The sequence below is a fragment of the Neofelis nebulosa genome, chromosome 13 (assembly GCF_028018385.1).
Source record: "Neofelis nebulosa isolate mNeoNeb1 chromosome 13, mNeoNeb1.pri, whole genome shotgun sequence".
Lineage (NCBI taxonomy): Eukaryota > Metazoa > Chordata > Mammalia > Carnivora > Felidae > Neofelis > Neofelis nebulosa.
In genome coordinates, this window is record NC_080794.1 from 1,314,420 (window position 1) to 1,339,725 (window position 25,306).

At 45.7% G+C, this 25,306-nt stretch overlaps 1 long non-coding RNA gene across 2 annotated transcripts; it reads right to left on the minus strand.

Moving 5' to 3' along the window:
* Window positions 1–2,453: 2,453 nt before the first annotated feature.
* LOC131492506 (uncharacterized) lies at window positions 2,454–12,017 on the minus strand. 2 transcript variants are annotated; one of them, XR_009252084.1, is made up of 4 exons: window positions 11,823–12,017; window positions 5,553–5,620; window positions 3,463–3,635; window positions 2,454–2,923 (listed from the first exon to the last, which is right to left on the minus strand). It is a non-coding gene; the product is annotated as an uncharacterized LOC131492506 (long non-coding RNA). The 2 variants fall into 2 exon arrangements; XR_009252083.1 differs by lacking the exon at window positions 2,454–2,923 and having other exon boundaries at window positions 3,196–3,635.
* Between the last annotated feature and the right edge of the window lie 13,289 nt (window positions 12,018–25,306).

Consider the following 25,306-nt stretch of genomic DNA (forward strand, 5'->3'; position numbering starts at 1 on the left):
GGGACTCTGAAGTCAAGGGTAGCTTGCTGCATTAGTCAAGGTGCAGGGCAAGGTGCTGTAACAAAGACGCCCAAAGAACAGTGCGTTACGCGAGGCGGAAACTTCTTTCTTTCTCATGTAATAGACTGCAGGTCAGGCACCCAGGCAAGTGGGGTGGCTGTGCTCTGAAATGTCGTTTCAGAGACATTCTACCAGACGTTCAAAGAAAATTAATACTTATCCTTCTCAAACTGTAGTGGTTGTTACTGCAGATCATTGTGCGAACATGAACAGACCCATCACCGCTGGAGGCTCAACCCAGAGCCCGTATCTGACTTGCACAGGCAGGGCCTGAGCCAGGAAGGGTAGAGATGGGGTAGACTGATGGGTGCCCACCATCCCGGACTGTGCTGCTCTCGATTCTCAGAGTTGTCCTTTCCAACATGTTCTTCTGTCTCTCTAGGACCTAGGAACCATTGACTGTTCAAGCCCACAAGAGAAACGTAAACTCAAAATGCCAGAGCTGAGATGTGACGGGACTGAATATCGCCTGGTCCAGCTTCTAGTCCCCAGAGGAAGCACAAGGAGAGTCTGCCCCCTGGGATCACAGAGGGTAGTCAGCAGGTGGTCTGTCCATGCTCCGTCCACCCACAATCCACCCTCCCAGGAATAGGAATGAGGAAGCCCCACACCCTCTGAGCTCAGGGCATCCATGATCCACATTAAACCAATCCTGGCCTTCCCACTCTCCTCCATTACCCATGCCGCGGAGAGGGGTAAAGGCAGCCTTCCCAACGCTTCAGTCCAGACTGTGGCAGGTCCTGTCTTCATTCTTAGGTTGACAGGTGGCCCATTTTTTTCTCTCCAGTGCCTCGGAACACCCCACAGCGACATACGGAGTCACTTGCCTTAAAATATCCTGGATGATGGGAAAAGACAATTCCTTTCTAGGCGTAGGCTGGGTGGGTTTAGATGTGGGATGGCCTTGGCCTTGGGTGGCTGACAGCAGAGCATGGGGACATGTCTGTCCTCACCCTCCCAGCCATTGACTAGTCCAGGTTCAAGCTTAGGATTGAACTCATCTCTTCTCTTGACTCAGATCAAAACCCTCAAGCCGCTGCTTTTAATGTAATCCGGTTCCCAACTTCAGGCTCAGTGATGTGCTCAGGCTTCCCTTCGATGTTTGTGTGCCTTCTGTGTAGACCTGGGCTCTCTCCAAGAAGTCAGGGGGAGCTAAGGAGGAGGGAACCACCCCTCTTTAGTCCCTAGAACCATGGCCAGCCCTTGGATGGTGCAACCCTTCTCCTCTGTGTCTCCTCTGCCTGGAATGCTCATCACTTCCTCTGAGTTGAGAACGACGACTGACATTAACACAGTGCTTACTAAGTATATCTAGTCCTGTAGTGCTCACGTGCTGTTATTGTAGTGCTGTCCGTCTGTCCGTCTCTCTAGGAGGGAGAGCACCGTACGAGCACTTGGCATCGTTCAGTTCTCAATCCTTATAGCACACTAGGGGCTGGTTCCATTATGATTCCCACTTTACAGATGAGAAAACTGAGGCACCTGCCAGATGGTTATTGTTAGATCATACAGATCCACTTGCACACTTTATTCCCGGCGTGTCGGATCCGGGTCTATATGGATGACGTCGACAGGCTTCCAAATTCTATGGTTTTCGGTTGTGTTTAGCCAGTGAGGAGAATGAAGGGGAGGGGTGGAGAAAGTGAGGTTGTGCGCTTGCCCCCCTGGCTCTCTCCCTGCGAGGTGGCCGGGGCTGCGTGTGTCTCCCAGCCTGAGGACGCTGCCGCTTTCAGGGCTCTCCCTTCTCCTGGGCTCCCTCTTCTCATTCCTTCCGGCCTCAGGTGGTGGCAGTTCCTGGGTTCCTGCACAAGCCCCCAGGGGCTCCGGAGACTCTGCCCAGAGGAACAAATCCCTTTGTAAACAGCCCCCTCCAATTATTTACTTTCCCTCTCTCTGAACTCCCTTTAATTAAATCACAAAACAACACAAAAGAAGCTGTATTCCTGGCGAGTGGATGCGGTCTTCCTTCGAAAAGTGCTGAGCACACCAAAAGCTTGCAAGCTTCTTGCGTTTGCAGTTTGGTGAAGCTGGCTTGCTTTTTTACGAGCAGCCAGCGATTGAACGCCAACCCCGGAAATTAAGGATTCGTCTTGGTTTAAAAAAAAGGTGGTTAGCCACCTGCACCAAATGCAAGCTTACGCCAGGTCCAGGAATTTTGTAAGTGAAGACCGCCATCTAGAAGAAGTTTCACCCTTTAGTTTCCCAGGGAGCTGGGCAGGGAGAGTTCGAGCAAACAGAGTGAGGCAGGCTACACAGGACTGAAGGGGGTGCGGCGACAGGGTTGGGGAGATTTTTGCAAACACAGCCATCCCCAAACAGGATAGCTCCCAAGTAACCCGGCTCCCCATCCCCACCCCAACACCAAGACAAGGGAAGGCTGAGGGATACTAGATTTGATCACATTTATTTAACATGAAAACAATCAGACAGTCTCAGTGGACCACAAGTTGACAGAGGTGGTGGTTCTTCGAGACAAAAAGTCTAAAAATTGTGAATTTTCACCCAAAGTTGCATAGCTTGGGCAAAGCCAGGACTCATACTAGGACCTGCCTGCTGTAGAACCCATGTTCGTTTCTTTATACTATAGCTTCCGAAACCCGAGGAACTGATAAAAACATACAGATTCTCAGACCCCAGTCCTGACTTACTGAATCAGAAAATTCAGAGGGAGTAGCTTAGGAATCGATACTTTTAGAAGAGCACCACAGTGATATGGTCTAAATAATCCAGGGATCCGGGGAGTGTGTGGGCGAAGCGAGAGTGGTTGAATTAATCATGACCGCAGCTGAGTGATGCGCTCATGGGGGTTGATTTTCCTTTTCTCTTTGCTTTTGTGCGTGTTTTAATTATTCCACATTGAACTCTTAAGAAAAGAGAAAACAGAAAGAATTAGCAAGAAATCTACCAGATTGGAGACCCCCTCGTTTGATATTCCACACTGGGGGGCCTTGCCAATTTATGAACAGGTATGGAGGGAGGGACTGAAGTCAAATGTGTCATCTAAAAAGGACACAAGTCTTATCTGCTCCCCAGTCGGTAGAGCTGTCAACGATTAAACATCATGGAATGCAGACTCAAAGGGCCAAATGACACTTGCAAGTTCCATTCTCCCCCCCACCCTGGGGTCGGGGGGGGGTGGTCCTGACATCGTTGCCATAAACCACGCCCAGCAAGAAGGTAGTCAGTTTGGGGTAGGATTTGCTCTTTTCCCGGCCTTGCAAAAATAACCAGAGAAAGGAAACTCCCGAGACTCAGGCAAATTGGGTGTTTTCTCTGGCTCAGCAAAACCAGCCCCGTCCACGGGACTGCAGTTAAGAGAGTCGGTGCTGCAGTATCGCCAGGGACAAGCCGGCCTGGGATGGGCAAGTGGCCCACAGAGCCTCCGCCCTGCACGCCTGGCACCTGGGGGAGATGTGCGCGTGTCTGCCTGCCCACCCCATCTCCAGTGGGGGCGGGCAGCCGTCGCAGGGCACTTAGGCGTGCTAACTCCGGGGCGTGCAGACCTAGGACCTCAGCCCGCATCGGTCACTGCTGTGGGTGAGTTGCCAGACCTTTGGGAGCCCCGGTTTTCTCATCTGCAAAATGACAATAACAATAGGGCAAGTTCCATGGCTTGTGAGGAGGTGACCCCCGTGCGGCGCGTTAGCAGCGAGCCCCAGGCCCGAGGATGGTGAATTTTTCCTCTTGCTGAGCCCCAGCTGTCCGTTCTTCCTGCCTCCCTGGAGCAGAAGCTGTGGGTGCTCTGCCTGCACCCTCCGCTTTAGGGGTGCTCCAGCCGACTTCCAGCTGTGTCTCATTGCCCGAGGCCTTTCTCTGCAGCCACAGAAGGTCACTTGGGCCCCAGGTGAGGCAGGACAGGACCAATCCTCAAACCCTGCACGGAAATACCACAGCCCCCTCCCACCTGCCATATTCTTATTTACTGGGTCTCTCAGGCATCTCGCTCATGGGGACCACAGACCTCACCTGTTTCTCCTCTTGCCTGGTCGGTGGTTGTCACCTTGTGCCATCAACAGCCACTTTGCAGAGAGCTGTGGCGCCGGTGCAGTGAACCCCTCCCCAAGCTCGAGAGCCTAAGAGGGACCTGCTGTGGCCCTGGAGGCCAAAGCTTCCCCGCGGCCACCCATGGGGGTGGGGGCTGGCCGATAACACACCCTTTCTTTGTCCCCCCACCTCCCAGATAAACCACTTGTACTCAAACCCTTGCTTTAGGATCAGATCTGGGGAGTCCAAACAAAGACACTTGGTGTTACGAGGTCCGGACAGCAGATCCTGTGTCTTGGGTCATTTATTTGTTAGTAGATGGCGACAAGGATCCGGGTCTTGGCAGGGAGGGGGTGGTGATACCCCCTGGCATGCTGTAGCCCATCATGAAGACCCCCTTCTGTGAATACCCGGGACGCGTGCTGGTTATTTGGCACCTGCAGCCGTGTCCCCAGGGGGGAGGTGACCTTCTGTGCCCTGTGATGCTGCAGCTGGGACTCTCAACATTCCATTTCCACGCCGCCTGGGTGGAATTAGGCTCTGGGGTGCCGTGGGACGCTGGAGGGAAACAGGGGGCTGGACGAGGAAGAAGGGACTTGCCGCTTCCCATCGCTGCCAGGGTCGCTCAGCGATGATTCTTCGTTCTGGAGAGGAAGTCGGTTCCAATCGCTACAGGTGGTTCCAGTTAATGGTTTTTCCCGTAACCCGTTTCATGGCCCCCCCTCAGTAGGGGTGCCCCCTGCCCAGACAAAACCCTTCCCCATGATCCCCCAGTCTTGGGGTCTTCGTCGCTTCCTATAATTACTACCTCGGTGACACCACAGTGAGGGTGGCCAACAGGTCTGGTTTGCTTGGGGCTACGGGGTTTCCCAGAAGGCAGGACGTTCAGCACTGATAGTAACATAGCTCTGGGCAAACCGAGGTGACTGGTCTCCGTGCTCCCTTCTTACCTGCCCAGGTCCTCAATAGCTGTTTTCAAATTCTCCATATGAAATTTTCTATGTAAAAATTCCTTGGTGAGGCTTATAACTTCTTCTGACCAAAGCCTGACCGGTACCATATGCGATGCAGGTGCCGGAAGATGAGCCGGCTTACCCGATGTCGTTAGCATTTGAGCGGGATGGTGGCGGTCACGGGGGACTCTTAGTGCATCAGGGCAGAAAGACAACGGCAGACCCAAGTCAGAAAACCATTGACGAGGGCACCAGATTGGAAGCCAGAAGCCCTCTGTGGTAGCACGTAAAAGGACGGTCGCCTGCCGGGGCCGGGTGGCACATCCCGCTGTACACGTGGCTTTGGACCCGATAAAACGCGTGGTGAGGTCTGACATTACGGCCCCAGCAAGTAGCCGGTGCCAAAGTCAAGGCGCCGTAAAGAAGAGCGGGACCCGGCAGCCTAGAATGGGTCGTCTGGGTACGTGTGCTCCAGACCCCTCAATCCTCAGGTTACCTGGCCCTCTCGGTGCTTTCGTAGCCTCCCCTTGCCCCAAGGTGACGTGGAGGTCTCACCTGAAGCCGGTGCTTTGTAAGATGATACTTGCCCTCGTGGCTTTTCGGCCAGGGGTGGTAAACTTTCTCTGTAAAAGGACAGATAGCAAATATCTTAGGCTTTTCTTGGCCAGGGGTGGTAAACTTTCTCTGTAAAGGGACAGAAAGCAAATATCTTAGGCTTTTCTCGGCCAAGGGTGGTAAACTTTCTCTGTAAAGGGACAGATAGCAAATATCTTAGGCTTTTCTCGGCCAGGGGTGGTAAACTTTCTCTGTAAAGGGACAGACAGCAAATATCTTAGGCTTTGCAGGCCACGCAACCCCTCTCATAACTACTCAACTCGTGCACTGCATCCAGAAAGCAGCCTCACCCGGTGCCCCGGGTGGCTCAGTCGGTTAAGCGTGATCTCAGCTCCGGTCAAGATCTCACAGTTTGTGGGTTCAAGCCATGCTTCGTTGACGCCCCTCCCCCACTCGTGTGGACAAGCCCTTGCGCGCTCTCTCTCAAAATAAATAAATGAACTTAAAAACAAAACCAAACCAAAAAGCAGCCTCGCCAATATGTAGATGAATGGGTATGGCTAGAGTCCTAACAACACTTTATTCGCAAAAACAGGCCGTGTTTGACCCGTGGACCGCAGTTTGCCAGTCCCTGTGGTAGACCAATAATTAGCCCTAGCATATCTCAGCACGGCAGACGCGAAAAATGCCTCCCGTCTTCAGAAAGGGCCGCGGAACCCAGCTAACATGCACCCTCGTGATTCAGGAGGTCCCATCTGGGAATGAATCTTGAGATAACTGGCGCGAAAGAAAACAGAAGGCTGGAGAAGGGAGACTTCACTGACATGTGGGCACTGTCCCATGACTCAGGATTTAGCACCCTGGCAAGGACCCTTAGCGCCCCCCTAATCTGCTACTGACACAGTGCCCCGCAGCGTGGTGATAAAGGATGGCCTCAACCAAATGAGACATTAATGCCAGAACGGCCTTGGGAGCAGAAGGGGAAGAATGCTCAGTGAGGCAGGCATACAAAAATAGGTTCTGTAAAATCAGAGCGTCTACCTCGCCTTCTCTGTCTGCCCCTCCCCTGCTCATGGGCTCGCTCACTCTCTCTCTCTCTCTCTCTCTCTCTCGCAGATAAACTTTTTTTTTTTTTTTTAAAGAAAAGCACAGCACGGTTGGCAGGGCTAACCCATCAGAGGTGACGTGGACAAATGACTGTAAAAGCAGAAGAGTTCCAGTGGCAACCTGGACCCTTATCTGCAAGAATCAGGGGGGCATGACTAACAGACCGTGGTGTTCTTAGTGGTGAGATGGCAGCATGTTGCTTGAACTGTGTAACCAAAGATGAAGGGCAGGTGAGGCAAAGACTGATGTCAACTGCTGCAGTGGAAAACCAGGATGCTCTGCCCGGTTTCCAGACCTGAGCCTGTTGTCAGACCCAGAGCGAATTGCCGAAGGGGAGCCTGGGTGTCCTTGAGGAATGCCCTTGCAGCATCACAGCACAGCATACACGGTAGTGATTATCTCCTTCATCTGTCACTGAAAAAAAACTTATGGCTATTTCTCCTGAGGCAAAGGAATGACTCAGATCTTTAAAGAGCTGTGGATGGAAGATCTGGGCTAAAACTTAAAATGCCATCCCAACCCTCCCCCTGATGTGGAGAACTTCTAGCTCCAAACCCATCTCATAGTGAGTTCAACGGATTCACACCCCACCTCGTGTTCATTTGTCTGTTCCCCGAATGTGTTACTGGAAAGGACGCACGTGAGAGCTGGAAGGACACTGTTGCGGAGTAAGAGCCACAGTGGTAAGAAAAACCCAAGTGGAAACTCTCGAAACTTCCTCATTCTGGCTAAGATAGGAAATCAGAAGAAATGTCTCGTTCTGGGTTAGAAGGTCGCCTAAAAACTTAACGACGGCAAACAAACAAACAAACAAACACCAAAAAAACTTAAAGAAGGCAGCGGGCAGGGCCCCTGGGTGGCTGAGTTGGTTAAGCGTCTGACTTCAGCTCAGGCCATGATCTCACCGTTCCCCAATTTGAGCCCCACGTCAGGCTCTGTGCTGACAGCTCAGAGTCTGGAACCTGTTTCAGATTCTGTCTCTCTCTCTCTCTGCCCCTCTCCCACTCTTTCTCTCTCTCTGTAAAAAATAAATAAGCATTAAAAAAATTAAAAATAAATAAACATTAAATAAATAAATGAAATTGGGTTTGTAAATTTAATATATATTTTTTCCTCTGTAAGGTACTTTAATTGTCCGATAGATAAACCAAGCCTTTCCAGGGTCTTTAGTCAATTTTCATAAGTCTAATTAATTGTAATTTATAAACAAGATGAATCTAGGTCCTTTTAAGTGTTCTTACACTCTATATAAATTTAGTAAATCTAGAATGTATTATGCTAAGCAAAATAAATTAGTCAGGGAAAGACAAATATGATTTCACTCATAATTGGAATTTAAGGAACAAAACAGATGAACATAGGGGAAGGGAGGGAAAAATAAAGACAAAAACAGAGAGGGAGACAAACCAGAAGAGACTCTTAAATACTGAGTTGAGAACAAACTGAGGGTTGGGGAAGGGGTGGTGGGTGGGGGGGATGGGCTACATGTGTGATGGGCATTAAGGAGGGCACTTGTTGGGATGAGCACTGGGTGTCATATGTAAGTGATGAATCACTAAATTCTATTCTTGAGACCAATACTACATTACATGTGAAGTAATTTGAATTTACATTAAAAAAATCACAAATTTATTTTATTTTATTTTTTTAATGTTTATTTATTTTTGGGAGAGAAAGGGGGGAGCAGAGAGAGAAGGAGACACAGAATCCCAAGAAGACTCCAGGCTCTGAGCTGTCAGCACAGAGCCCAACACGGGGCTCGAACCCATGAACTGTGAGATCATGATCTGAGCTAAATAAAGTCTGGTTCTTAACCCTCTGAGTCACCCAGGTGCCCCCCAAAAATCACAAATGTAAATCACTTAATTTTAATATGGAATCACAAAACTGGCCTATTACTTGCATAAGCCAAAATCTCTTAAGTACTGTAGGAACTTAAATACTAAATATGAGTTGGATACTTACGTCAAGAATTGTGAAGAGTCTGAAATTTAGCCTACTTTCAAAATAATCAGTTTGCTGGCTGCTGGCAAAGGATAGGAGCCTTCTGAGTCAGAGACAAAGGACTTAGTTACTCATAGCAATAGTAGAATTCAGCATTTATACCAGTTTCTGAGTCCCAGTCCCCAAGGGTGGTGTGAAACAGGCCAAGTGACATCTGCACCCACAATGGATTATGGGAGAGGAGCCCTGAGCTTAGGGCCCCCAGATCTTTTCTAATGGACAGTAAGTCTGCTTCAATTTTGCTGTGGAGGATGGCGTTATCTTTATTGTACTGGACAGTAAATAAACCTTCCCTTTGCTCTGGAGGAACAAACTGGAGGAAAACACTGTCTCTGTTTTCTAAAGCTGTTCACCAGCTTTAGGATATCCTTGAAAAGATAGTGCAGAAGAAAGGCAGTCATGCGTCTGCTCACAAGATGTGCAGAAACAGGTGAAACCCATGGAAAATGCTCTCTCAACACCTTACCCACAAAATAGTCTCACTGTGGGTTCTCTTAAGCATTTCTAAATTTAAATCTAGATCTTTCTGTGATTGAAAGATGTTTCCCTGCTAGGGGATCAATCCAGACAACTTTTGGGTTATTTTCTCATACAATTGTTGTGGTTGCCTCCCAGTTAACTGGGGAATTTTTAATGACCAGTAGATCTCTGGCTGGAATATGGCTTGGGTGCTTGTGGGTGACCTTGACTGCCAGGTGAATCCTGGCTTCAGAGTCATTGTGCCAATAGTCTCCAAACAGGGTGGTCTCCACATGTATTTCACCTATACTTGTGTTACATGACGCCATTCTGCTGACTTGCGACAGAGCGGTCAGCCCTCCAGCCAATTGTTGCTCCCTCTGGTTGGATTTCACATATCTATTTACATCTTTATTCTTGTCATGCTATTCCTATCTTTTACTCTTTTTTTTTTAATGTTTATTTATTTATTTTGCAAGAGGAGAGGCAGAGAGCGAGGGAGAGAGAATCCCAAGCAAGCTCCTTGCTCAGCACAGAGCCCAACACGGGGCTTGATCTCAGGAACAGTGGAATCATGACCTGAGCAGAAATCAAGAGTCGGATGCTTGACCGACTGAGCCACTGAGGTGTCCCTATTCCTATCTTTTAGACCACAGACCTCAGAGATACACTTGACTCCATTGTCTTCACGTTTAAGAAGAGCATTTTGTTTAGTTCTTTGACAGGCTAGGAAAGGGTATCTTCTCATCTGATCCTCTCTTCCCTGTTCTGGAAAGTGCCAAAGTGTGCCACTTGGGCAAAGGGAAAGAGGAAACCCTTCCTGTGGAGGTCCCTCAGAGATGTAACAGTTAAGGCAGCAGCCCCTCGCTGTGGCCAGGAGTTGGAGATTTCACCCTTCTCAGAAGAGCTCCCGCCCCCTGGCTGAAGTTCCGCCTCCAACAGCTCTGTCAGTGAAAGTCCTGCTCCTCCCCAGGAGGACCCCCTGCCGGGGGGGCTGAGTCCTGAGTGCTCACCTGTATGGCACAGAGGGCAGCAACTAGGCAGAGAGGAGGGCTCTGGCGACACCTTGAGCCAGCCCATAAATTCCCCCTTCCTTCCACCGACAGATCATGAATCTCCTGGAACAGAAGCTGAGTACTAATTGGTCTAATAATGGGAAATGGGTCAGAGAGAAGGGCCTCCATGGTGGAATGGAGATGACTTTTTTAGGTACGTAGTTTTGATAGGCATGTGAGAAGGAATTACAGCCCTACGGCAACCTCTGGTTTGCCCAGCTTGAAATAACTGAAGTTTCTCTCCATTTCAAATTCTAAATTAATTATAGCCTGAGTGCACTATCGCATTCGGCTTTCATCGTCCATTCAGTTTGAAGGCCATTACCAGCCGCCGAGCCTCCCAGCTCCTGCAACCAGCGGCGGTCTGTCTATACTCTGCACTCCCAGAGTAAAACTTGAGCTGGTGTCTCATTTCCCTCTCCTAAGAGCAAAGTAAAGCCCAAAGGAAAGGGGCCCTGTTGGTGGCAGGATAGCGTCCTGGCATAGCTTATGGATAGATGGCACCTGGCAGGGTCTCACATCGCCTGGGGAGCAGCAGGAGAAGGGGCAGCCCAAGCTGGGTTCTTTGTGGGGGGCGGGCACTCCATCTGAGCCTGGGCACCAGGGCATGTCCACTAACCGTGAGAAGTTTGCTGGTTTTCACAGTTATTTTTTGGCCGGAACGCACAGCAGCCAAGATGCTCTTACTTGTGCTTTATGATGTTGTGATAAGGGCCCCAGGATTCCCAGAGACTGGTACCACTGACGAGGAGCCAGGAGACCCGAGTTCTAGTCCCGTCTCCGCCACTCACTGCCACCATCACTGAATAAGTCCCTCGATGTGTTAGTTATCTAACTCATAAGCAAGTGTAATTGTACCTGCCACGCCATATCCCAGGGTTATTGCTGGGCTTGGTTATTTCATCACATGAAATAATGGAATACTAGATGTGAATGTACTCTGCGAAGTACTGTGTTGCTCATTCTAAATGAGAGTCCAAGGGACCCACTTCAATTCTCAGCACAGGACAGCTCTTCTGATCACTCAGAGACTGACAACAAGCTCCCCAGGTTCCTGGTTTGAATCTCTATCCAAGAGATAGAAAGCTCAGCCACGGTGCTCCACCTGGAGGGATCTTGGGATGTGGCTCTCAGCTGGAAAAAGGTGGGGGGGGACCTGTCTGCCTGACTGCGGGAACTTAGGGGAGGCACCTAAGTGGCCGGGTTTACCGAGGGCTGGAGTGCAGAGAAAGGAGGCAGGAAGAAGAGAGGGCAGCGAAGGACGGAGAGATATGGTGTGGGCTCTGTCCTCAAGCCAGATCCGGAATCCCGGGACTTCCTTCCACCTGCTACCTCGCACACCTGTCACCTGAAGGGGCTCCTCACAGGTCTCCCTGCTTCTGCCTGACGGCCTTCAACACGGAAGTCAGATTCCTCCACAGCACCCAAAGCCCTCAGCAGCTCTGGATTCCCCTCAGAGCAAGAGCCCAGTCTCCAGGGAAGCCCATGAAGCTCCCCCTTCTCAGCCCCTGCTTCTGGTCGCTCCCAGCCACCCTCGCCATGCGGGCTTCCGGCCTGTTTCAGACTGCTGTTTTGCACCAACCGTTGTTCTGCTTGGACCCCTCTTTCCCGGATTTCCCCAGTCATTCCCAGTGACTTTCCTCACCTCACTTGAGTGTGTGCCCATTTACGTTTTTCACCATGACACTTAGAACCACCACAGACCGCCCAGCGCCCTCCCGAACTCTTCGTACCTCTTAGCCTGGGTTGTCCTTCCGGTGGTCCTTATCACCTTCAACACCACGTAACTTATTTCTTACACTTTCTGTTTATTCCGCCTCCTCCCTCCCCCGACCAGAATGTAAACCCCAGGAGCGCAGGGGTTTTTGTCTGCTTCCTTTCACCGATGTATCCCAGGGGCCTAGAACACCGCCTGGCCCATATCAAGTATTCAATAAATATTTGTAAGAAAATGAGTAATTCCGTGGGAGGAAAGGGAGGAGACCGTCTCAAGAAAGAGAAAGAATTCAACAATGTCAACACTTCCAAATGCTTCAGAGAGGTCAAGGCGAGAGCCGGAATCCTTGGCAAACACACTCCCGTCTGTTTGGACTGGAAACAGAGTACCATGCAGGATTACGAGATGAATGAATGGGACTTAAGTACAGGAAAAATAAGTGTCAACACCTTCAAGAAATGCAGGGCAGGGGCGGGCGGGGGGGGTGGGGGAAGGTTGTAAATCATTTCGATGCTAACTTGAGGGCACCACATCAAGAAAAAGAAATGCTTTCTGTGGTTTTAAACCGTCTTCTGGTTCTGAAATTAATGTGTGCCCATTTTAGAAGGATTTGGAAATTGTAAAAGACCCAAAGACAGAGATGAACGTCTCGCCCCATCCCACCACCCAGAGAAAATCACAACTGACCGTGCCCTATGCTTGTTCTCTAGGTCCAGGTATTTATGACGGTTCTGTTGCTTGTTAGAGTGCTTCCTCAAAACTCAGGGGCGTCTGGGCGGCTCAGTCAGTCAAGCGTCCAACTTTAGCTCAGGTCATGATCTCACGGTTCGTGAGTTCGAGCCTGGCGCGGAGCTCTGCGCTGACAGCTCGGAGTCTGCTTCAGACCCTTTGTCCCCACCTCTCTCTGCCCCTCCCCCACTCATGTGCACACATGCTCCCTCTCTCTAAAAAATAAACATAACAAAACTTTTTAAATTACACAGCTATGCGTGATATGGCTACTTTGTATTTGCATGTCCATTTTGTAGCTTTGTATTCATTTCATGTCGTAGCAGGAATTTTTCTTCATACCCTCATAGGTTTTTGTATGATGTAAATTTGGGGGGCGCAAATGACTTTGTTCAATAACGTATATAGCCAATTCTCTCCTTGGACCTTTATGTTTTACCCATTCCTTTATTATTATAAGCCACACTTAGAGCATGATGTTTCTTTTCCTTTCCTTTCCTTTCCTTTCCTTTCCTTTCCTTTCCTTTCCCTCCCCTCCCTTCCCTTCCCTTTCCTTTCCTTTCCTTTCCTTTCCTTTCCTTTCCTTTCCTTTCCTTCCTTTCCTTTCCTTTCTTTTCCTTCCTCTCCTCTCCTCTCCTCTCCTTTCCTTTCCTTTCTTATTTTTTTCTTTTTGGAAAGAGAAAGAGAAAGCCCAGAGAGGAGAAGTTGAAGAAATAAAAGAAAATGGAAATAACTCGTGGCAAAATGTCTTGAGGAATCTGGACAAGATGAAAGGAAAGGCGAGGGAGCACATAATACTTGATCTTGAGGGGTCAGCCTGTCACTGCCCACAGCCCCTGTCAGTACCAGCATCACTGCAGTGGGCACACGAGAGTGTGCCACACTGTGTACAACAGGAGCCCATGGCATCCCCCGTGGTCCAGGCGCCAGAAGACCCTGAAAAGCTAGTGGAGAACACAGAGCCCCAGCCTCACCAAGGCAGGTTCGGGCCTCGGTCTCTGTGTTTCTACCACGTTACCCAGCTGAGTCTGACGCTCACCAGAGTTTGAAAACCCGTCAAGCCTCTTCGGACTTCCGGTCAACGTGAAATATGGGGCACAGAAAAATGAATTAGATGACAGGCTGAGGAATCAGACACATCCAGAAAGTGTAGCATCCATCACAGAGGACATCCTAAATGGTCTCTTCCACCGGGCAGTGCCCGGGGAAGGGTTGGGGAGGGCGGCTTAAGACTTAACAGCATTCAAGTATACAAGAACCAAATGCAAAGTTTGAATTCTGTCTTGTTTGAATTCTGTCTCAAGCAAAGCAATTTGGGGAGGGCCAACAAGGGGAATTTGAATGCGAAGGGGTATAAGACATTACTAAGGAATCACTGTTCATTTGGTTTGCTGTCCTATGGTATTATCACTGGGCCAGAAAATGCCTTTATGTTTTAGAGCCACAGGCCAAAGTTTTGAAAATAAATGTGACACGTGCCTCTTCGTAATATTTCAGCAAGGCAAAAGTGAGCAAACAAATATGGACAGTGTTAACGGATAGATCTAGGTCACGGACACAGGGGGACTCGTTTTAATATCGTAGCTGGTTTTCTATATATTTGAAAAATTGTCGCAACAAAACGCTAACGAGACACCTGGGAGATCAGCCGTAGCAAGTTGGAGAGACCATCGGTCCTCAAAAACTGGCCTGTATGGAGAGAGAGGTGATAGAGATTTTTTGGGTGGAGGAAGTTTGAGGAAACTCAAGTTGAGTAGCCCACCTATCACTTAGGCAGAGAGGGAGAAGTGCAGTGACGAGGCAGGGGGATTGCCTTGAAGGGAAGGAAATCACGACTGAATCACCTCACAGAGCCTGCCAGATGCCTGGAGAAGTCCTTGGGGATGCGGGATTCTGAGGTGGCCGAGGCTGATCAGGCTTGTGTGTCTGCCTTCGTGTGTGGCTGAGGGTGTGCAGAGGGGGGTGTTGGTGAGTAGTTTCAATACCTCTCATACTGAAAAAAGCTGAGTTTTATGCCTTTCAAATCTTGCTGGCCCACACTTTCCGAGGGCGGAGAGACCCAACGTTGATCTAGCAAAGATTTAGCGAGCACTTTATTATAGGCTACACCTCGGCCCCATCAACCTTTGTGGTTTTTCTGGTCAGCAGGAGGGGCAGGCTTAGAACTGTCCATCACAATGCATTTCTTACTATCAAAGTTATATCGCAGTGGGGTTGTATTCATAATTTTTAAGAAGTTATGTCTTCTTTTTTTTTTTTTTTTTTTTTTAATTTTTTTTTTTTCAACATTTTTTATTTATTTTTGGGACAGAGAGAGACAGAGCATGAACGGGGGAGGGGCAGAGAGAGAGGGAGACACAGAATCGGAAACAGGCTCCAGGCTCCGAGCCATCAGCCCAGAGCCTGACGCGGGGCTCGAACTCACGGACCGCGAGATCGTGACCTGGCTGAAGTCGGACGCTTAACCGACTGCGCCACCCAGGCGCCCCTATGTCTTCTTTTTTAATGCTTATTTATTTTGAGAGAGAGAGAGAGAGCACGTGCACGAGCCAGTGGAGGAAGGGCAGAGAGCGGGGAGACAGAGAATCCCGAGCAGGGGGTTGATCTCACAAACTGTGATATCATGACCTGAGCCCAAATCAAACGTCTGACGCTTAACCGATGGAGCCACCCAGGCATCCAGAGTTGTATCCATATTTATCTTAAACGTTTTTAGGGCAAAGCCTTCTCTGAAACCCGGTAAAAGTTATTTCTTTTTTTCTCCTGAGAAAAGATGTACAGATGCCCATATGTGGGAATCTGCATAGGAGTTCAAGAAAGGGGCTCCTGGGTGGATCAGTCGGTTAAGTTGGCCAACTCTCGATTTTGGCTCAGGTCACTGCTGTGATTGAGCCCCGAGTTGGGCTCAGCACTGATAGTGCAGAGCCTGCTTGGGATTTTTCTCTCTGCCTCTCTCTCCTCCCCTGCTCTCTCTCTCTCTCTCTGTCAAAATAAACAAATAAACATTAAAAAAAAAGTGCAGGAAATTCACAAACTCCCGGAAGCCAACTGGTGAATCTTTGGGGCTCTCTGGGGTAGAGGTTTTCACAGACATGTTGTGGGAAGAGACAAGGAGGTAATAGGCTTGTCCTGGAGACTGAGGAAGCCTCTAGAAGTGCCAGCTGAGCCAGGCCTTGGAGAGCAGCCAGGACTTATATCCTTGACCCAGCTGGGGACCTGGGCCTGTGGACGGGAACCCAGAACGAAGGAGGCCTGGGGAATGAGAGCCGGTGAGTCTAACTGGCCTCCGTGCCTGCATTCACCCCTTCACTGACAGCCTCAGTCCGGGGGTGTGCGGGGCTCACATGATGCAGGTAAGTGATGTGAGGCGGGGTTGGCTCTGGAGACCAGCGGAGTCCCTGATGGAAGTGCATGTTTCCCATAATCTGGCCAGATCTCCTGGCAGAGAGAAGACGGGCTTCGGACATGGAGGGAGAGGTGTCTCTCCGTGGGAGGGGTGCCTGCTGTTTAAGCACATCTGTTTTGATTTGGCTCCCAGGCTGTGGATTCATTTAACAGATGCAGGCTTTCAGTGGGTTCAGCTTTTTATATCCCCGTCAGGCACCGATTTAGGGAGGCTCGGCTGATTCTCTGCGCTTGTTTGGCTTTGAGGAATGGAAAATGTGGTTCTTTCAACATCCCTCCTTCAAGCAGGTGGCTGGAGGGGGGCGGGGCGCGGGATGGCCACAGCCTCATGAATAGCTGCTGGTCTTTTCCCATCTTTGTTCCTCTTTCTCATTACTCCACTGACAGGCTCAGGCCCCCGGGGAGGAGTGAGAATGTTGGCACATTTCAGTGGCTCTGCTTCGGGCCCATCGGCATCCAATAAGCCAGTGACTCCATCTGGCTATACTTCAGCCGCCATAGGATGGGCTGCTGGCAACGGGACTGCGGGGCAGACCCGTTCGTGTGAAAGATTGAAATCGACAACTGTCAGATATTTCTTTCTCTTTTCAGCAAGCAAATCTCGCATGCGTGTGTGCATGTGCGTGCACTCAGGGAAGTACATATGCTCCTTAAGGTTTGACTTCTGATCTTCCTATTTTAAATAAAAAGGTCCAGGAAATTTCTGATTGGTGGTGTTGATAAACGATTACAGAGATCATACCCATACACCTGCCGCACTTTACAATTTTTTTAAATTTTTCAAAATTTATTTATTTATTTATTTATTTATTTATTTATTTTAACGTTCATTTATTTTTGAGACAGAGCATGAACGGGGGAGGGGCAGAGAGAGAGGGAGACACAGAATTTGAAGCAAGCTCCAGGCTCTGAGCCATCAGCCCAGAGCCCCACACGGGGCTCAAGCTCACGGAGCGTGAGATTGTGACCTGAGCTGAAGTCGGAGGCTTAACTGACTGAGCCACCCAGGCACCACTTATTTATTTTTTAATTTACATCCAAGTTAGTTAGCATAGAGGGCAACAATGATTTCAGGAGTAGATTCCTTAGTGCCCTTTACCCATTTAGCCCATCCCCCCTCCCACAACCCCTCCAGTAACCCTCTGTTTGTTCTCCATATTTAAGAGTCTCTTATGTTTTGTCCCCCTCCCTGTTTTTTATATTATTTTTGCTTCCCTTCCATATGCTCATCTGCTCTGTGTCTTAAAGTCCTCATATGAGTGAAGTCATATGATATTTGTCTTTCTCTCACTAATTTCGCTTAGCATAATACCTTCCAGTTCCATCCACATAGTTGCAAATGGCAAGATTTCATTCTTGTTGATTGCCGAGTAATACTCCAGTGTGTGTGTGTGTGTGTGTGTGTATGTGTGTGTGTATATATATGTATATATGTATATGTTGATATACATATGTTGATATGTTGATATGTGTATGTTGTTGATAGTGCTGCTATAAACATTGCGGTGCACCTGTCCCTTCGAAACAGCACATTTGAATCCCTTGGATAAACACCTAGTAGTGCAATTGCTGGGTCGTAGGGTAGTTCCACTTTTAATGTTTTCAGGAAACTCCATACTGTTTTCCAGAGTGGCTGCACCAGTTGGCATTCACACCAGCAGTGCAAAAGAGATCCTCTTTCTCCGCATTTTCATCAATACCTGTTGTTGCCTCAGTTGTTAACGTTAGCCATTCTGACAGGTGTGAGGTGGTAAGTCATTGTGGTTTTGATTCGTATCTCCCTGATAATGAGTGATGTTGAGCATTTTTTCATGTGTCGGTTGGCCATCTGGATGTCTTCTTTGGAAAAGTGTCTATTCATGTCTTTTGCCCATTTCTTCACTGGATTATTTGTTTTTTGGGTGTTGGGCTTGATAAGTTCTTTACAGATTTTGGATACTAACCCTTTATCTGATATGTCATTGCAAATATCTTCTCCCATTCTGTTGGTTGCCTTTTAGTTTTGCTGATTGTTTCCTTCGCTGTGCAGAAGCCTTTTATTTTGATGAGGTCCCAGTAGTTCATTCTTGCTTTTGTTTCCCTTGCCTCCGGAGACGTGTTGGGTAAGAAGTTTCTGTGGCTGAGGTCAAAGAGGTTGTTGCCTGTTTTCTCCTCGAGGATTTTGGTGACTTCCTGTCTTACGTTTAGGTCTTTCATCCATTTTGAGTTTATTTTTGTGTAGGGTGTAAGAAAGTGGTCCACGTTCGTTTTTCTGCATGTTGCTGTCCAGTTTTCCCAGAATCATTTGCTGAAGAGAATGTCTTTATTCCACTGGATAGTCTTTCCTGCTTTGTTAAAGATTAGTCGGCCATACGTTTGTGGGTTGCGCTTTATAATTTTTAAAGTATGTTCCCAGCTATGACTTTATAATGGTCCTGAGAAGCAGCCACAACCACCAGCATTGTAATAATCCTATTTTGCAGATGAGCAAACTGAAATCCTCGGATATAATTTACCATTACCACACTACCAAGAAACAGTACATACCATTCCAGAACTCTCCTTTTGCAATCTAAGTCACATATGTTGCGGAAAGTTTCATCGTTGGCTACCTGCAGTTCAGATACTTGGTCTTCAAAGTTGGAAAGTCACTACACGAGCTCCTTGATTTTTCACTTGGTCTGGAAATAAAAGAAAGTGACATTTTTAAGCTGTATCCTCTGGTTAATCAAGGAAAGAATATTCATAGTCAATTTTTTGAGCTTTTACTATATGACAGACACTAATCTAAAATCATTGTGTTAATTAACATACTCATTTAGCCCTTGTAGCAACCCTGTTATGTATGTTTTACAAATGATGAAAGAGACGTCTAAAGAAGCTATTTAATGCCCACACACACACACTCAGTAAGAGTCTAGACTTGAACCAGGCAGTGTGAGCTTAGAGTCCACGAGTGCTCAGTAGTTGGGGTCATCAGACAAACGAGTAATAATTCAGAAGAATGGGCCTGAGAATAATCTATTCTACTCAGGCCCTGGAGACTGGGTCAAAGCATTTGCCCTGTTTCTCTGAGAGCAGAGATAGACTTTTATCTCCAATGGTGACACAGGGAAACTTGGAGAAACCTTTCCACTGGGAACCATTACAAATGCTGGAAAAATGTGTATGCATGATTTGAAGGCAATGGAGAGCTACCAGAGCAGTGGAAAATTACTTGGTTAACATCCAAATGCAAAGAACGCAGAGAAATGAGCAAGGGATTCAAGACCCCTTTTGCACAGGGAACATTTGCAGTTCCAGGAGAGGAGGCTCAATTGACCAGGGGCTAGGAAGACAAATTCAAGCTTTGGCTCACCAAAAGAAGTAGCCATAGTAAATCCCTTAGGTTTTGAGTGTGGTTGCACCCTACAAATAAGGGTGAACTAGAAGCAGATCAGTTCTTCTAGACTCTCAAGCCCAACTTGGAATTATCCCAACCTAGGCTTGAATTAAATTCATCTGAGATTGATGGTGCCCTTAACTAACTGCCAGAAACAGATATGAGCCTCCTTAGAAAAAGATAACATCCAGAGCCTCAAATTGCTTCTAAAATTTTTCATAAAAATTTCAGACATATAAGTTAAAAAGTAACATGAATTCAAATAGAGGGGCCAACACAATTTTTTTAAAACCAAGAGAAACTACAGATAATAGCAGCAGACCCCCAGGTGTTCCAGATAATGAAGTTATCTAACATGAAATTTATTTTATTTCATTTTATTTTATTTCATTTTATTTTAATTTTTTAAATAAAACCTTAATTTTTTAGAGAAGTTTTAGGTTTACAACAAAATCGAGAGGCCTCCCCCCATCATCTGCATCTCCCGCCAGAGGGTACATTTGTCTAGCATGAATTTTAAACTAACTATTTTTAATATGTTCAAGAAAAGACAAGATTGGGAATTTGGCAGAGAGCTGAAAGCTATTTAAAAACTAACTATATGGAGCATTCTAGAATAGAAAAATACAATAACTGAAACTAAATACCAAGAGGGTGGATTTAGAGATACATTAGAACTTAAGAGAGGATTAGTGAACTTGAATAAAGCTTAGAAGAAAATATTCAGAATATTTTCCTGGAAACACAGAAGAATGAACAATTCAGAAAAATGATAGGAGACATAGTGGATACAGTGAAGAAGACTAAAAAAATATGTGATTGAAGTTCTAGAAGAGGAGAGAGAGAATGATGCCAAAGCGATAATAAAGCTAACAGATGATTTTCTCAAAGGAAACACAGAATCCAGAAGAACAAGGAGGCGTTATCATCCAAGTGCTGGAAGAAAATAACTACCAGCCTAGATCCTTATACCCAGCAAAAACATCCATCATGAATAAAAGTAAAATAAGCACATTTTCAGATAATCAAAAACTAGAGGATTTGTCATCAGCAGACCTGAACTAAAAAAAAAAAAAAACAAAAAAAAAAACCCAGAAAAAAACACACCTGTTGTTCAGGTATAAAAAACAAAAACAAAAAACAAAAAAATGAAACCACATGGAAACCCAGACCCGGGAATGAAAGCAGAAAAACATAAAAGGCAACTCTGTAGGTAAATCTAAATAAATATTGACCATAAAAATTAGTGTGAGATTTTTTTTAATATTGAAAATTAAAATATATCACCCAATAGCATATGATTCAGGAGGTAGGTAAATTAAGTTAAGGTATTCTAAGGGGGCCTGGATGGCTCAGTTGGTTAAGCATCCAACTCTTCACTTCAACTCAGGTCATGATCTTGTTGGGCATGGACCCTGCTTGAGATTCTCTCTCCCTCCCCCTCTGTCCCTAGTATAAATCAAGACTGCACATTATAATTTCTAAGATAAAAACATTTTGAAGTAAACTAATAAAATACAGAAATGTGATCTTTAAAACATCTATCCAAAGGAAAAGACAGAAAGAAAGTGGAACAAAAATAGAAATGCAAAATACGCGTGGGGCTCTGTGCTGACAGCTCAGAGCCCGGAGGCGGCTTCAGATTCTGTGTCTCCCTCTCTCTGGCCCTCCCCCATTGATGCTCTGTCTCTCTCTGTCTCAAAAATAAATAAACATTAAAAAAAAAATTTTGTTTTAAAGGGGCGCCTGGGTAGCTCAGTCGGTTAAGCATCCGACTTCAGCTCAGGTCATGATCTCACGGTCCGTGAGTTCGAGCCCCGTGTCGGGCTCTGTGCTGACAGCTCAGAGCCCAGAGTCAGCTTCAGATTCCGTGTCTCCCTCTCTTTGACCCTCCCTCATTCATGATCTCTCTCTCTGTCTCAAAAATAAATAAACATTAAACAAAATTGGAAATGCAAAATAAAAACCAATTTGCTAATAGATTTATATTAGATGTAAATAGTTTTAATATTCTAATTAAAAGACAAGGATGTTGAAGACTAGATTAAAAAACCAAACCAAACATGTTGTGTACGAAAGAAAATTTAAATATACACATATTTAAATACACACATATACATATATGTATATTTAAATATACACACATTTACATATATTTAAATATACACATATACATATATATAGAAAAGTTGAAAGTAAAAGAATGAAAAATACATATTTGATTTCATATATAGGTATATATATTTATATATAATATATATCCCAACAGAAAAACTGATGTAGCTATATTAATACCAGACAAATTATATTTTATTTTTTTTTTTATTTTTTTATTTATTTTTTTTTTTAATTTTTTTTTTTCAACATTTTTTATTTATTTTTGGGACAGAGAGAGACAGAGCATGAACGGGGAAGGGGCAGAGAGAGAGGGAGACACAGAATCGGAAACAGGCTCCAGGCTCCGAGCCATCAACCCAGAGCCTGACGCGGGGCTCAAACTCACGGACCGCGAGATCGTGACCTGGTTGAAGTCGGACGCTTAACCAACTGCGCCACCCAGGCGCCCCGACAAATTATATTTTAAAGCATAAGATAAGATATAAAGGGGATCACTTCACAATAATAAAAGAGTTAATTCACTAGGAAGATGTAACATTTAAAATTGAATATGACAAATAGCCTCAGAATATATAAAGCAAAATTTCCCCGAACTACAAGGAGATAGACAACTTCACAATCATAATGGAAGATTTTTCAGTCAGTTCGCTCAGTGATTGGTAGAACAAACGAACAAAAAGATTAGTAAAAACATAGAATTGGCCAAAACAAGAAATAAACAACCTAATTATTATTTGTCTATGTGTATATATGTATTATAATTCACTCACGAATAACTGGTACGAGATAATATTTTTCAAAATTTACCATGTGCTAGTTTATACGGCAAGTGTCAACAAATTTAAAAGGCTTTAAATCATACAAAGTATATTCTCTGATTACAAATTAATTAAGCTAGAAATAAATAACAAAAAGATAAAAAGAAAATTTCCATTAGTTTGGAAAAGTATAAATATACTTCTAAGTAACCCACGGGTCAAAGAAGAAATTGCAATGGAAATATGTGAATTGAATGATATTCGTATTTCATATAAGACTTAAACCATGTGTGAGAGGAAATGATAGCTATAAATGCATATGTTTTTTTTTAATTTTTTTTTCAACGTTTTTTATTTATTTTTGGGACAGAGAGAGAGACAGAGCATGAACGGGGGAGGGGCAGAGAGAGAGGGAGACACAGAATTGGAAACAGGCTCCAGGCTCCGAGCCATCAGCCCAGAGCCCGACGCGGGGCTCGAACTCACGGACCGCGAGATCGTGACCTGGCTGAAGTCGGACGCTTAACCGACTGCGCCACCCAGGCGCCCCTAAATGCATATGTTTTAAAAGCAAAAGTTGAAAATTAGTAAGTGTGTCCTGCAAGCAGTTAGAACATAAACAACCGATTAAATTCAAGGGAATTAGAAGGAATGAAATAATTAAACGAGACCAGAAATTAATAAAATAGAGAAAATATATAAAATAGAGCTCACCAAAAAATAAATAAATAAATACATAAATAAATAAAATAAAATAAAATAAAATAGAGTTCGCCAAAGCTGAGAGTTGGTTCTTTCAAAACTCTACTAAAACTGAACAAGTTAAAAAACAGAGAAACTTAAGGAATATCGGGAATGTAAAAAGGTCGACTAATACTAAGCCTAAGTCGTTAAAGCCTGCCCCTTCAAATAACAGAATATTATTGAAAGCTGAAGGCCAAAATTTGAGAATTTAGAGGAAATGAGAAAATTAATAGGAAAACAAAATTTACTAAAGATGAAGTAGAAGATTTGAATGTTCTCTAGCTACTAAAGAAATTGATTTTGTCAATGAAAATCTTCCCGTCGGAGAGCTATTTTCAGTTTCACATGTAGAAAGCCACAGGAGAATGTCACTCCTACTATAGCAATGAGAAAACCCAGGTAATCTGCCAAACTACAACTTTTTTGAGCCCATCAGAGACTCAGCTTTCCAGGCAATCAGGTCGAACGAATTTGAAGTGATGAGCCCCTTTAAGGAGAAATGGGCACACTGCTCTACCTTTGGCAGGTGGTCACCATTAAAGTGAGTCCGGAGAAAGCAGATTTCATTTTAGCAAATTCATAGAGGCCATGTGTGGACTATAATGTTGATCCCAAATCACTTGGAGCTCTACACCTAGGAGGAGTCTGCACTCAATCTCACGCTTTTATCCATGGGCCTCCACTGAGTCCACAGAAGGAATACTGGGACCGGGAGAAGACCAGAGACAGCTCCCCTTAGTGCCACAATCATACCAGAAGTAGTCAGTGGCCACTGAGAGACTCACACAAAGCCCTGTCATCTTCTCAGACTCTTTTCTCATAAGAAGATAGAGCCTTAAGTCATCGGGGAACTCCCATACCCAGAGTCCAGGCAGAGACTCACTGCTTATAAGGGAGGAATAGAAACACAACCTATCACTGGAAGAAAAGCAGAAAGCTCACACACCACTGAGTCTCAGCCACACCACAGCTGCAAGGGACAGCTTGGCTTCCTTGGGATGGAGTGCATAGCAGCAACAATGAGAAACCTCCACTCTCCAGACCAGGTGCACAGGACCTGCCAAAGACAGGAGCTGGATGAGGAGACCTCAGAATCCCTCTTGCCTTCACCATGAGCCTCACACGAAGTTACAAAAAATGGCAGTCTACTTCTAGGGAAGAAACAAGAGAAATCGTCTCTTGGGGTGCAGAGCATACTGGGACCCCTGAAAGCTAAGAAAAAAGCAGAAACATTGAGAAAAGTCCACTAGCATCACAGACACTGCAAAATGAAAAAAGAGCCCTCAGCTGCCCCTGAAGGAAATTAAAGTCTGTGGTGCCCCTAAAGTGACTAGAACAACAACTGAGCTAAACAATGGACTAGACAAATACACACACGCACACACAATGAACTGACAGGAAAAGAGCTGTGTCCCTTTCCGTGAATAACTATTATTTATTTTCATCTGTACTGTTTTTCTAAATACAATATTCATCATTGCATGAAAAATCAGAAAACATACAAAAGCCAAACAAACAAAATCTCATTGTTAAGAGGTAAACCAATCAATAGAAGTAGACTAAGAAATGACCTAAGACTTTATAATAACTATGATTGGTAAGTAATCTACTGGAAAAAGTGGACAACATGCATGAGCAATGGAGAATTTTAACAGAGAGGTGAAAATGATTTTTACAAATAGTCAAATGGAAATACCAGGAATTAAAAAAAAAAACAACATGACGTCAAATATGAATTCCTTTCACAGGTTGAAAAGGGAACTGGAAATTGTTGAGGAAAGAATAAGTGAACTTGAAGATAGGTCAGCAGAAATGGTTAAACCAGGGCAAAGAGTGGGGCACCTGGGTGGCTTAGTTGGTTGAGTGCCCAACTCTTGATTTTGACTCAGGTAGTGATCCTGGTGTTGTGGGATCAAGTCCCACATCAGGGTCTGCAGTGAGCATGGAGCCTACTTGGGATTCTCTCTCTCTATCCTGTGTGCTCTCTCTCTCTTTCTCTCTCAAAACAAAAACCAAGACAAAGAAAATATATGAACAAAACAAAACAAGTCCAGAACATCAAGAGCTGTGGGACAATATCAAATGGAATTTAAATATATTATTGGAGTTCTCAGAGAGAAGAAAGAGGAAGAGACATAAATAGCTGAAGAGAAAATGACTGAGAACTTTAGATTTTAACTTAAAAACAGTAATAAAAAAGCAAAGCACTGATACAAGAAATTCAGAGTCCCAAATAGGATCACACACACACACACACACACGTCAATTTCTGAAAACCAAAGATAAAGAGTAATCTT